This window comes from Rattus norvegicus, chromosome 6 (assembly GCF_021556685.1).
Source record: "Rattus norvegicus strain SHRSP/BbbUtx chromosome 6, alternate assembly SHRSP_T2T, whole genome shotgun sequence".
NCBI classification, from domain to species: Eukaryota; Metazoa; Chordata; class Mammalia; order Rodentia; family Muridae; genus Rattus; species Rattus norvegicus.
In genome coordinates this window covers 17,407,609-17,419,667 of record NC_141539.1, presented here as the reverse complement: position 1 = coordinate 17,419,667, position 12,059 = coordinate 17,407,609, and the positions used below count along the sequence as shown (strand labels likewise).

Sequence of the window (12,059 nt, the reverse complement as noted above, 5' to 3'; positions counted from 1 at the left end):
AGAGCGTTCTGGGCGGGGCCTGGAACTGGGGGCGGGGCCCGGCACGTAGGCGGGGTCTCGTCAGGTCCAGGTCCCGCCCCATTTGAGGGTTATTAGTATCTGTTGAGGGGTCTTAAGTTCCTAGGGTTGTTAGGAATTTCACCTCAATTAAGTCAAGAGCAGCTTTTTGGAGCCGGCAGTGAGTACATTACTTGTAAGCGAAATTCTGTCTTAATGCCTGGAAAAGTGACCAGAAAGGAGAAGAGTGATCTAGGAGAGAGAAGAGGAAAGGTGAGAAAAGAGAAGAGAGGAGAGGGAGGGAGGGAGGAGATGGTGAGAGGAAGAGAGGAGAGAAGGGAAAGAAGGAGAAGAGTGAGAGGGGAGAAAGAGGAGAGAGAGGAGAAGGAGGGAGAGCAGGAAGGGAGAGAGGAAGAGAGAAGAAAGAGGGAGAGAGGAAGGGAAGTAGGGAGGGAAGGAAAGGGAGAGGGAGAAAGGGTAGGGGAGGAACCTGTAGGCTTTGCGCAGAAGGCGTACACTTAATCAAAACATAAAGCACCTGTGTGTGCATCTTGCTTCTTTTGAGAGTGAGATCACTGTCTTCTGCATTCATTTATGGGAATTGGTTGCTCATCTCTCCCTGGCCTCTGTTCTTTGAGATAAATGCCTGCAGGGGAGGTGACTTGGAACACTTGTGAAATCTCTACCTTCTGCTTGAATGATGCAGCTCAGTTACAGCTTCCTGGTTATAGTAGTACTCAGCGCCACGCGGTGGGGCTTAAACTTCCACTCTGAGGCAAAAGCTACATAAAAGGAGTGTGCTGGTTTCTTACGCTCCAGAGACAAGTTTTTAGTCCTATCATTTAACCAGAGGTTTCTGCGCACACCTGATAGGTTTGCATACACTGTATTTTAAATGTAAATTGGTAATAAATAGCTAATGCTAAGCTTGATGTAGTATTTTCTCTAAATGTATTGAACCCCCACTACTCTAGACCATCTCTGTTTTACAGCACAGGATAATGAGGCCCAGAAAAATGAAGTAATTGCTGAGGCCAGCAATTAGTGGCAGAGTTAGTCACCAGGCTCAAGAGTACAGATAAATAGATATAAATCCATTCTAAGAAAAAAAAGAGTCAAAACTGTGCACTCCTGAGCAAAGATGTGATCTTTATAAATTCAGCACCTCTAATACCCTGGACAGCAAAGATTCCAGCTTCTTCTAATGATAAGTAATCCAAGGTTACTGTCCAGTCTGAGTTATTCTGTTGCTGCAACCAAACGCCATGACCAAAAAGCAAGTTGGGGGAGTTGGGGATTTAGCTCAGTGGTAGAGCGCTTGCCTAGTAAGCGCAAGGCCCTGGGTTCGGTCTTCAGCTGGGGGGGGGGGGGTTGGGGGGGGGAGTTGGGGAGGGGGAGCAAGTTGGGGAGGGGAGGGTTTATGCAGCTTACACTTCCACATTGCTGTTCATCACCAAAGGAAGTCAGGGAAGGAACTCAAGCAGGTCAGGAAGCAGGAGCTGATGCAGAGGCCATGGAGGGGCATGGCTTACTGAATTGCTTTCCCTGGCTTGCTCAGCTTGCTTCCTTATAGAACCCAGGACCACCAGCCCAGGGGTAGTACTACCCATAATGGCTGGGTCTTCCCACATCAATCATTAGTTAAGAAAATGCCTTACAAGGCTGGAGAGATGACTCAGCCGTTAAAGGCTACAACCAAAAATATAAGAAATGCCTTACAGTCAGATTTTTGTGGAAGTTTCTCAATTCTGTGCATTTTCTCAGTTGAGGTTTCCTCCTTTCAGATAATACTAGTTAGTGTGTCAAGTTGACATAATTCTAGCCAAGATGGTGCCTTTACAAAGGCATGGGATAATGTAAAAAAGAGAAGAAAAAGAAAAATCGAAATTTCTGTTTGAGTTCTAGTTTCTCCACAACTGAAAGAATTGAGCCTAATTTAAACCTAATTTGGAACCTCTTTACCTCTTTAGTGGAGGAGTAGCCATCGTTACCTTGTCTCCTTTGCTCCTAGTCAGAGAGTCAACCATTCAGGAAATTATAAAGCTTATGGTAAGCTCATGGCCTTAGCTGCTTTATCCTTTCAGTTTTCCACAGAGCTTGACTATAGATAAGAAGCCTAATTAACACAGTTAATTAACACAGATCTTTTTTTTTTAGATTTATTTATTTATTTCTTGTATATGAGTACACTGTAGCTGTCTTTGGACACACCAGAAGAGGGCATCGGATCCCATTACAGATGGTTGTGAGCCACCATGTGGTTGCTGGGAATTGAACTCAGGGCCTCTGGAAGAGCAGTCAGTGCTCTTAACTGCTGAGCCATCTCTCCAGTCCAATCTTGGTTATTCTAATTCAGTGGTTCTTAACCTTCCTAATGCTGCGGACCCTTTAATACAGTTCCTCGTGCTATGGTGACCCTGAACCACAAAATTATTTTCATTGCTAATTTATAACTGTGATTTTGCTAATGTTACGAATTGAAATGTAAATATTTGATATGCAGGGTATCTGATATGTGACCCCCAAGTGGCTCACGGGTCCACAGGTTGAGAAACACTGCTCTAAATCATTTTAAACTAATCAAATGTTGGCATTTTTAAGAAGAGGAAGAGGAAGAGGAAGAAGGAGGAAGAGGAGGAGGAGAAAGAGGAGAAGCAGAGGAGGAGAAGGAGAAGCAGAGGAGGAGGAGGAAGAAGAGAAGGAGAAGCAGAGGAGGAGGAGGAAGAAGAGGAGGAGAAGCAGAGGAGGAGGAGGAGAAGAAGCAGAGGAGGAGAAGGAGAAGCAGAGGAGGAGGAGGAGAAGCAGAGGAGGAGAAGGAGAAGCAGAGGAGGAGAAGGAGAAGAAGCGGAGGAGGAGGAGGAGAAGGAGAAGAAGAGGAGGAGGAGGAAGAGGAGGAGGAGAAGCAGAGGAGGAGGAGGAGGAGGAGGAAGAGGAGGAGGAGGAGGAGGCAGCTTGCTAGCAAATACTGGGTGTAAGGACAGGTTTTTCCTAGGTTGATCTGGAGTAAGAAAAGTGAATGGTTTAGGAGAGCTCCCATCTCCCTCCTATCTCTGGACATGTTTTGGAAGAGGCTTCCTAGTGTCTAGCAGCATCAGGTGTAGCAGCTTTTTGAAGTCTAAAGGTGCTTGTCAACACTGCTGATTTTCTTAAAATCCCTGCCTTCTGATTTTAGATCCTGCAAGACATAAATTAAGAATCCTGAAAATGTTACACCAGCCGGGCTGTTCAGTGGGAGATAAAATGTCAGTAGCAGAGTGTGGGTTGGGATGTCACATGGAGTGGCTGATCGTGGAGAGATTTTTGTCTCATTTCCCAAATAAGATGCAGCGCTCTGACAGCACTGAGGCACACTCTCCTCAGCCGCACTGCACATCCCACCCGGCATCAGACAGCGTCCCTTTTTTTTTTTTAACCATGATACCTTCAGGTTGTTCTCCAGATGGTCTGCTGAAGGGAACTGACCAGAGCTCAGGATAAAAAAGCTTGCCAAATGCTGAGTGATGCGAATGGGTGCGGACGCCAACTGGTGGATCAGAAGTGCTTGCTGCTTCTCCTTTTGTGAGGGCAGTGTCCTAACGGCCTCTGGCAGGCTGCTCTGTGAAAGCATTTAGGCCATGGATGGGAAGCCAATATAAAGTTCAAACTGAGTTATGCTCAACATAGATAGGAACTGCCTCGTGAAATAATTCTTATTCCCTTAATTTTTCCTAGAATTGGCTTTTTTTTCTTCTTTGATTGACGCGTGGCAGATAAGGCAGAGACAAAACACTTATCATAACAGTCAAGGTGTTTCTGACCCCTCTTATGGATTTCTTACACTTTTCCTTGTTTCCAAAGGATTCATATATTACCCGTGTTGATGTCTGCTGTTAGGAGTAGATAAATTCAAGGTTTGGTTGGTAAAGTGTTTGTCTTAGGCGTACTTCCCATGAAGAAGTGATGTCCAGGGCAGAGTCCCAGAGAAGCCCCACCTTTCCTTGTTTTACTGCATGTTTCGTTGCCAACTGTGTGGACCGAGTGACCCTTCCTATCCTGGGAAGGCCATGGGTGCGGTTGGGTTGTGGCTGTTCTGAGGTTGTGTCCCAGGTGGAATCGGGGTCGACCAGGTGTGGTGTCACAGTGACATTATACTTCTCTCTGTGACTCGTATCTACCACCCTGGGCAAAAAGTGAACAAGCATGAATGGGAGGTAGAAGGGACACATTTTCCCAAGATCTGACATTTAAAACTGCTGCAGTCATCCTCAAGAAAAACCTCTCTGGCAACGCTTTGGGAAAGCAAACTGAGAGCCAAGGTCACTTCTGATGCTTATGACGACACTCTGTGCAACGTATTCAGTGATTTTCACGAGGAGGAAAACTCAGCTATTATATTTCATTCCTTTTTTTCATCAGATAAACCCCTTAACTGGTGTGTGAATTTTTGTCTTCAAAACCTAAGATCTAGGATTATATTTTTACTTTAAAACAGCCCTGTGTGGAAGCCTGGCCTAGTCTTAGGGGGAGTGGAGGGTCTGATGGCCATTTCTTGCCCTTTCAGGACAGCTTTATTGAGTTTGGGAAGAACACGTTGACATCAGCTCCCTGCTCTGTCCTTCTCATGGTTGAATGTCAATATGGCGCAGCAAGCTGCCTCCCAGTTGCCTGCCTGCCTGCCTTCCAAGCAAGTCAAAAGCACATCCAAGGAGATTATGGATTTAACTCAAGTTTGACACATCACATTTCATTTCACTGGTAAAGAAAGGCTGAGGTATGACTCATAATTTATTTTAAATCATTTTAAATACACTTAATTATGCACAAGAAAAAGTTGAGCTCCAGAACAAGACTCAAGCTACTTTACATTAAATCATCGATGAAAATGCAGCACAAGTGATGTTCTGTCCACAGAACGAAAGGGAAACAGTGGCCTTTCCTAGCTCGGAGGTAACAGAGGGGTGCTCCTAGTCCCTGGTCATCATTTCTCTCTGCATCACATGTGTCTGCAGGATTGAAATGTTTTACAAAGTGCATATATTACCTTTATAAGTCTATGTGTATGGTACACACATACAATAACACACTCCCTAAGAGGCGACCTGCTATGGTGATACACACCATTAACGGCAGCATCTGGGAACAGGAGGTTGGATCACTGTGAGTTTCAGGCTAGCTTGATCCACATAACGAATTCCAGGCCAGCCAGGGCTACCTAGAGACATTCTTTCAAAACAAACAAACCAACGAACAAACAAACAAAAAAACCCGACCAAACAAAAACAAAAATGTCTCCAAAAGGCATATAAATTAGAATTTAGAAAATGTTTCTTTTGTTATCTATATTCCAAACTATAGTTAATTTCAAACAATTTTTAACCACCCTGGAAAGATGTGAGAACTACTGAGTGACAGTTTCCAAGTTCTAAAGCATTTTGGAATTGGCTCCAGGGCCATTTTGCACTCTGGAGCTAACACGATATAGTGCTGCTTTTTATAGACGGAATGAATGAATGAACGAATGAACGAGTGAATGAATGAATGAGTGAATGAATAAGTCTACAAATGAGTGTGAAAATAAATAAACACTACCTCCACGCATCATGGTAAGAATGAACAGTTATTTCCATGCTATGCTGACCGCCATAGAGATTGGCGATTGAGAGAAAAGGAAATGAAGAATCACAACCTTGAACCGAGGCTTAGTGGCACATATCTGTAAGCCCAGCACTCAGGAGGTAGACACAGGAGGATCAGAGTTCGAGACCAGCCTGAACTGCAGACACCCTGTAGAACAAAAGTCACAGTAGAACAAAAGCGAGCAGGAAAGACACACAGGCTTCAGCTGAAGCTCCAAGGTAGCATGCGTGTTTGGCCTGCAGGAGGCCCTGGTTCCAAACCCTGTGGTAATCAAATAATAATCAGCACACTCCTGGATCTCATTTGGATGATTGGCAGGTCATTTTCTTCTGAGGCATTTCTTGTGAGAACCCACCCGAACCTATCCAGTTTGAAAACATGGAGGGTTCTATGTCAGTGCTAGTCTGGAGATCCTGACCACAGTAGATTGTGAACCCACCAGGTTTGTGCTTTTGTAACTACTTCGTTAGCCCCTCTTGACCACAGAGTAGAAAATCTAATACAACAGGCTAATAGAACTAAATATGACAATATGGGCTGGAAAGCTTTAATACATATCCAATTAATTAATTTTATTAATCTTATTAATTTTTATTAATTTTACTAATTGTGTGTGTGTGTGTCACACAGATCCTGTCTGAAAAGTAACTAAGAGGAAGGGGTTATAATTAAAATTGTAACCTAAAAAACAAATTTCATGTGTGTGTGTGTGTATGTGTAATATATATATATATATATATATATATTACACATACACACACATTCATTCTCTGGGGATCTAGTTTAGCTAGTAAAGCACCCTCCACACAAGTTTAAGTACCTGAGCTCCATCCTCAACCCACAAAAGAGCCAACTAAGTACTGTAACTGGTGCATTCATATACTTAGAAGGGGAGGCAGAGACACGCAGTCTCTAGGCTCACTGGCCAGCAAGCTTAGCCCACCTGTGGGTGTGCAATTCAGTGAGAGACCTTGTCTTAAAAGATAAAGTAGGGCTGGAGAGATGGCTCAGAGGTTAAGAGCACCCGACTGCTCTTCCAGAGGTCCTGAGTTCAATTCCCAGCAACCACATGGTGGCTTACAACCATCTGTAAAGAGATCCGATGCCCTCTTCTGGTGTATCTGAAGACAGTTACAGTGTACTTATATATAATAAATAAATAAATCTTTAAAAAAAATAAAGTGTTTAGTTCTTTAAAAAAAAAAAAAAGATAAAGTATATGATGATTGAGGAATGACATCGGGGTTGTCCTCTGACCTGTACCCACATGTACATGTGCACAGGGACAAGTCCACATACACTACACACACGCACACAGTGCATACATCAAATATGCATACACACATACATGCACATGCACACTACATACATCACACACATGCACACACAACATATATCACACATGCACACACACATACATGCACACTCACACTACATACATCTCACACACATGCACACACTACATACGTGCGTGTATGTGGTGTGTGTAGTATGTGTAGTGTGTACTCATGCACACACGCAGCAGGATGTCAGGCCTATATGGAAACATTACAAAAAATAAAAACAGCAAAATTTGATTTGTAGTTACTGCTATAAAACAAAAAGGAATCGATCATGCTTTAAGGCCTTAGGATTTTCCATCTTCAGTTTTTTGTTTTTTGTTTTTTTTTTTTTTTACATATTTATTAATTTGTATGTAGCTGGGGGCACTTGCAGGAGTCATTTTCTCTTCTACCGTGTGGGTTGCGGGGATTGAACTCGGGTTGTCAGGCTTGGCAGCAGGTCCCTTACCTACTGGGCCATCTCACTGGCCCTGGAATTGGGTATAAAGTTAGGGGAGACACAGGGCTAAGGAAGTAGCTCTGTTGGCACAATGGTGACCTAGCAATGCTGAAGCCCATGACTGCTACCCCAGAACTCAGGAGGGGAGGCAGGACCAGAAGGTCAAGGGTAGAGCAAGTTCGCTTTGTACTGCAAGTATTACCTTGGCTACACAGCAGGCTGGAGGCCAGCCTTAGTAGATGCACACACACAGACCCTGTCTGAAGAGTAAAGGGGGAGGTGTACTTAAAAACGGCAACCCAAACGTCTCCATTTCTGCTGTCTCCTTTGCTCTTTCTCCTCCTTCCTTCCCTAATAGCAGAACTGTCAGGTGGATCCAAAACATGAAAACAACCACCAAAGACACGAAATCTGGGTCTAAAGCCTGAAGCCCAAGAAGATCCCAGTGTCTCAAGCAAGTAACAGCCAACGTCTGGTGTTGGCATAAGTTAAAAATCAGAATTTTCCAGCTTGCTTTCCTTTTTCTTATTCCTTTGTTTATTGCAGAGGAACTCACTGTGGAGCCAAGGTGGGCTTCAGATTGAAGATCCCCTTGCTCAAGCCTCAGTGCTTATGCTACTGTACCTAGCTCAGATAACTTTTGTATTCAAAGTGTGGGGTTTTTTTTTTTTGTTGTTGTTGTTGTTTTTTTTACTATGTATTTGTTTGAGGAAGTGCCAAAGTGCACACGTCAGAGGGTGAAGTGTCAGAGTCTGTACTTCAAGGTTGGTCCAAGGGTTCCAGCTCAGGTTGTCAGGTGTTGGGTGTTGGGTTGAGGCTGCTATGTATTCAGATCCTAACTTCTGAACCCCAAGATCTGGTTGCCCCTAGACCAGTGAATTCTCATGCACTGGCCTTTGCTGTGTAAACCTTGCTCCCTCCTTTAAAGCTATTGGTTAATAAAAGGCTAGAGCCTGTGATTGGGCAGTTGTGAGAGAAAGGCGGGACCTGAGAATCCAGTGAGAGGTCTTGAGAGAGACCACAGAGAGGAGAAAGGAGATGGAGAGAGGCTGGACAGATCGTGAGCACGTGGAGATGTGGGCCCTGAGGACAGGCTGATGGAGCAGAAATAACAGAGGTGAGACTTAAACAGCAAGTGACGAGGGCCTATGGATTGGACGTAAGTTAGAATAGCTCAGAACATGCCCAGTCTAGGCTTACAGCTTGTCAAATAAAATACCAGTTTTTTCTGTCATTTATACGGACAGGCAAGAATGTATAATTCATTTACAGTCAGGCTTGATGGCAAGAGATTTTACCCACCGAACCTCCTCACAGGCTCATTTCAGATGCCAAATCCACTCCTTTTGCTTGCCTCCCTTCTTGCTCACAGTGGAAAGTTGGCATGTTTTGTTGTTTTGTGAGAGCCAAAGTTATGTTTTACTTCTAATCACCGTACCTAAGAGATCCACAGAACAGAAACGCTTCTACCCTGTAAGCCCCTTGCCCAAGGACAGGCACTCCCTGGAATGCTGGATCGTGTTCACAAAAGGTAACAAGCCACAGGGTTTCACTTTCCCAAACAAGTTTGGTTGGCCCAGCTGTTCCAGATGGGCTTGGCTTCTCCACACACAGGTGGGAGGTACATAGGCAGGATCTCTGTCAGAATGTTTCTTGCCTCCAACTGGACAATGGTGGGAAGTTTATGGATTTGCCTTCATAAGCACCTGGCCAACACAGCTCGTGGCCATTTTCAGGGATCTCAGAATGGATCTGTCCAGGGTCCTTCACCCTGGCCAATATTTAATTAAAGCACACTTCAAGTCTGGCTCAGAATTGTGGTGGTCTTATTCGCCTGATGGGTTTAACAATTGGGGTTTTGTGTGCTACGGGTTGAACTTGAGTTCTGGCAGTGAGCTCCAATCCTGGCAACTCCCTTTTAATGTCCTGCTAGGTAGAAACCCAAAGTGACAGTCCTAAAATAACCATTTAAAGGTGGCAGGGACATAGGCTGTACCTAGCCAACTAGGATAGGAGTGTCAGCCCTTCTCCTGACAGCCAGGCTACCTTAAGCGGCTCACTCCTTCCTCCCAGGTGAATCACAGGGTTAGCTTCGTGTTGGCAGGTCGAGAGGCCTGTCTGCTCAGTGCATTCTGGCTACTATGCCAAGGGCTTCCAAAATGGTGGATGAAGGGAGGACTGGGTCTTGAGTCCCATAAAGAAAGGCTGTGGACAAAGAGAACTCTTTTTTTTTTTTTAAGATTTATTTATTATATATGAGTACACTGTAGCTGTCTTCAGACACACCAGAAGAGGGCATCAGTTCTCATTACAGATGGTTGTGAGCCACCATGTGCTTGCTGGGATTTGAACTGAGGACCTCTAGGAAGCACAGTCAGTGATCTTAACCACTGAGCCATCTCTCCAGACCCCAAAACTCTTAAAAATTGTGATAAGGATGCTGAAGTGTAGCTCTCCACAGTTGCTGGCTTCTGGTGAGGATGTGGAAGGGGAAGAACTCAGTTTTCTAATAAGGGGCTGGCCTCTGGGTGTTTGACCATGCTCCAGTGAGTATATAGGCAACACAGATTGGACTTTTTTTTCCTCTTTCTTCTTATGGTCTTTGGGGGTCATCTCAAAGGTGGAGGCAGAGTACCTGGAAAGACTGGAAAATGAAGGTGCTCAAGGTTTGTGATATGAAATTCCTAAATAATCAATGAAAATATGAAATAAAAAATAAATAAATGAAAGACTATGAAAACCAGCCTGGGGGAGGGGAATTACAGATCTGCAGAAAATGACTACTGGAAAACACATCTGCCCTTTAGGCAATTGGAGGATATAAGACATTCATGAAAGCACAGCTGAGGAACTTGGAAGCCCAGCTTAGCAATGCTGGCCCTGGAACTGGAACCCCCCAGCCACACCCAAACCCTGAATTCTTATCAATACAGGAGAGCAGTCTGCTACCTTGATTCCAAACAAGCCCATGCCATCCAGCCAAAGACACGGGACGGAGCTCAGCTTTCTAATTATTGGAGAGTCATTTCCTTGTGCGAACATCACCTGACCTGAGTGAGCATCATCAAACTTCAACGCCATGCTGTCCTCTTCACCACCCCGCCCCCGCCCCTATGAGTTCACAGAACAACCCAGACTATTTTAAGTCACAGGATAGGTAAGAATCAACCCAAGGTGCCCGGGCCTCTCTCCCTGGGCAGAAGCGAGGGTTCTGTGAACACACACAGCGTTGTTTCAGCACAGATGTCGGGAACGGGAGCCTGCAGATCTACCCAGGCAGTTCTGTTCTTGAATCATTAAGAACAAGCGAGTGGGTGGGAAAGTACACGGCATTGCTGTGTGTGCTCGTGTTTTGTTTATGGGGCAATCATTTCTAGATATGTTATCTCTTTTTCTTTCTTTCTTCCCTTTTTCAAACGAAGAACCCTTTCCATGTCTTCCTGTAACACCCCACCTTCCTGCCTGCCCCCAGTTCTCCCACACCCACTTAAAAAGAAAAAAAAAGTTGGGTATTACAGAAATCCCCACACATTTAAAAGAATAGGCTACAGGTGACATTGTCTCTCTAAACCAACTCCATTTATTCAGTCAAAATAAGTGATTTACTAATATGACTAATGCAGGGTAACAATTGAATTTGAACATTGTGTATCACGTAGAGAGATGGAACGACCTATGCCAAGTCGTAAAAATGGCTCTACTCTTTCAGCAGCGATTAAAGGGCATCTTGTGTCCCTGCTATAGGATCGTCCACTTCATTAAGCCTTGGGTTCTTTATGATGTCAAAATGAAAGCCCTTCATGTGCATATGTATGTGCGTTGGACATAGTAAGTGTTGGTATTCCAAAGGGTGGGCTTCCTCTGGGTTTCAAATGTACATCTAAGAAAAAGTTTTCTTTGATCCCAAATATACTTAATCTTATTCTCTGCCTATAATGAATATATATGTGTGCTCCAGCATCTTGTCAAGTCCAGGCGCTTACTACACCCAGGACAGCTCCAGAGAAGCGACCTCCAGATGCTCCAATCCCTCTCACAGACACAGGCGCTTCTATTGGACCTGTTCCTTCTGACCTATCCTCAGGGGGTTTCACAGACTCTGGACCACAGGAAACAGCCAACTCCAAGACTGGACAAACATCCCATACCCACTTTTCTAGGTTTCCTAGAGACACGTTGCCCCCAAGCAAGCAGGAAGCAGTCAGAGAGCACGACAACCCCATTCCTGTTCTACCATCGCCTTTCTAATTTTTCTTTTTAATTAAACCGAAACAGAGAAATGTAGGTATTCTGTCTAAGCTCCACCCCCACAGCTACCTGGGAACGGCCTGGTATGCTCCGCCCCACAGTTGCCTAGCAACAGCCAGCTGTGCCTGACTATATAAGGGGCTGCTTGCCCCCTTCCTCTCTCTCTTACCCCCTCTTACTCTTTGCTCTTCTCTGTTTTTGCCCCCTTTCCCCTTCCCACATGCCCATGGTCGGCCGCCTTTCCTCTCTTCTTCTACTCTTGTCTCATTAAACTTCTCCATGTGGAACCATGTTGTCTGGGTGTGTTCTGTCCAGGCCCGGGCCGAGATTTAAACCCTAACAGTAAGCACTCATTAAACTGTCGCTGCTGGCTTATTAACAGTTGCAGCGACCAGGCAGATGGCTGAAGGAGAAAA

General features: G+C 44.7%; 2 long non-coding RNA genes across 3 annotated transcripts in view; one reads left to right on the top strand and one right to left on the bottom strand.

Annotated features, from left to right (window-relative positions):
- The first annotated feature begins 62 nt into the window (after positions 1-62).
- The window catches only part of LOC134479098 (uncharacterized), a 24,224-nt gene continuing 12,227 nt past the window's right edge, over positions 63-12,059 (top strand). The window contains exons 1-3 of one of the 2 annotated variants that reach the window (XR_015622745.1): positions 63-270; positions 4,538-4,747; positions 10,329-11,930. This is a non-coding gene — a long non-coding RNA (uncharacterized LOC134479098). Of the gene's footprint in view, positions 271-4,537; positions 4,748-10,328; positions 11,931-12,059 lie in introns of those variants that run through there. The other variant, XR_015622746.1, reaches the window with a different exon arrangement.
- Positions 9,620-12,059, bottom strand: part of LOC120093197 (uncharacterized) — a 2,822-nt gene continuing 382 nt past the window's right edge. The window contains exon 2 of the long non-coding RNA XR_015622739.1: positions 9,620-10,039. This is a non-coding gene — a long non-coding RNA (uncharacterized LOC120093197). The remainder of the gene's footprint in view (positions 10,040-12,059) is intronic.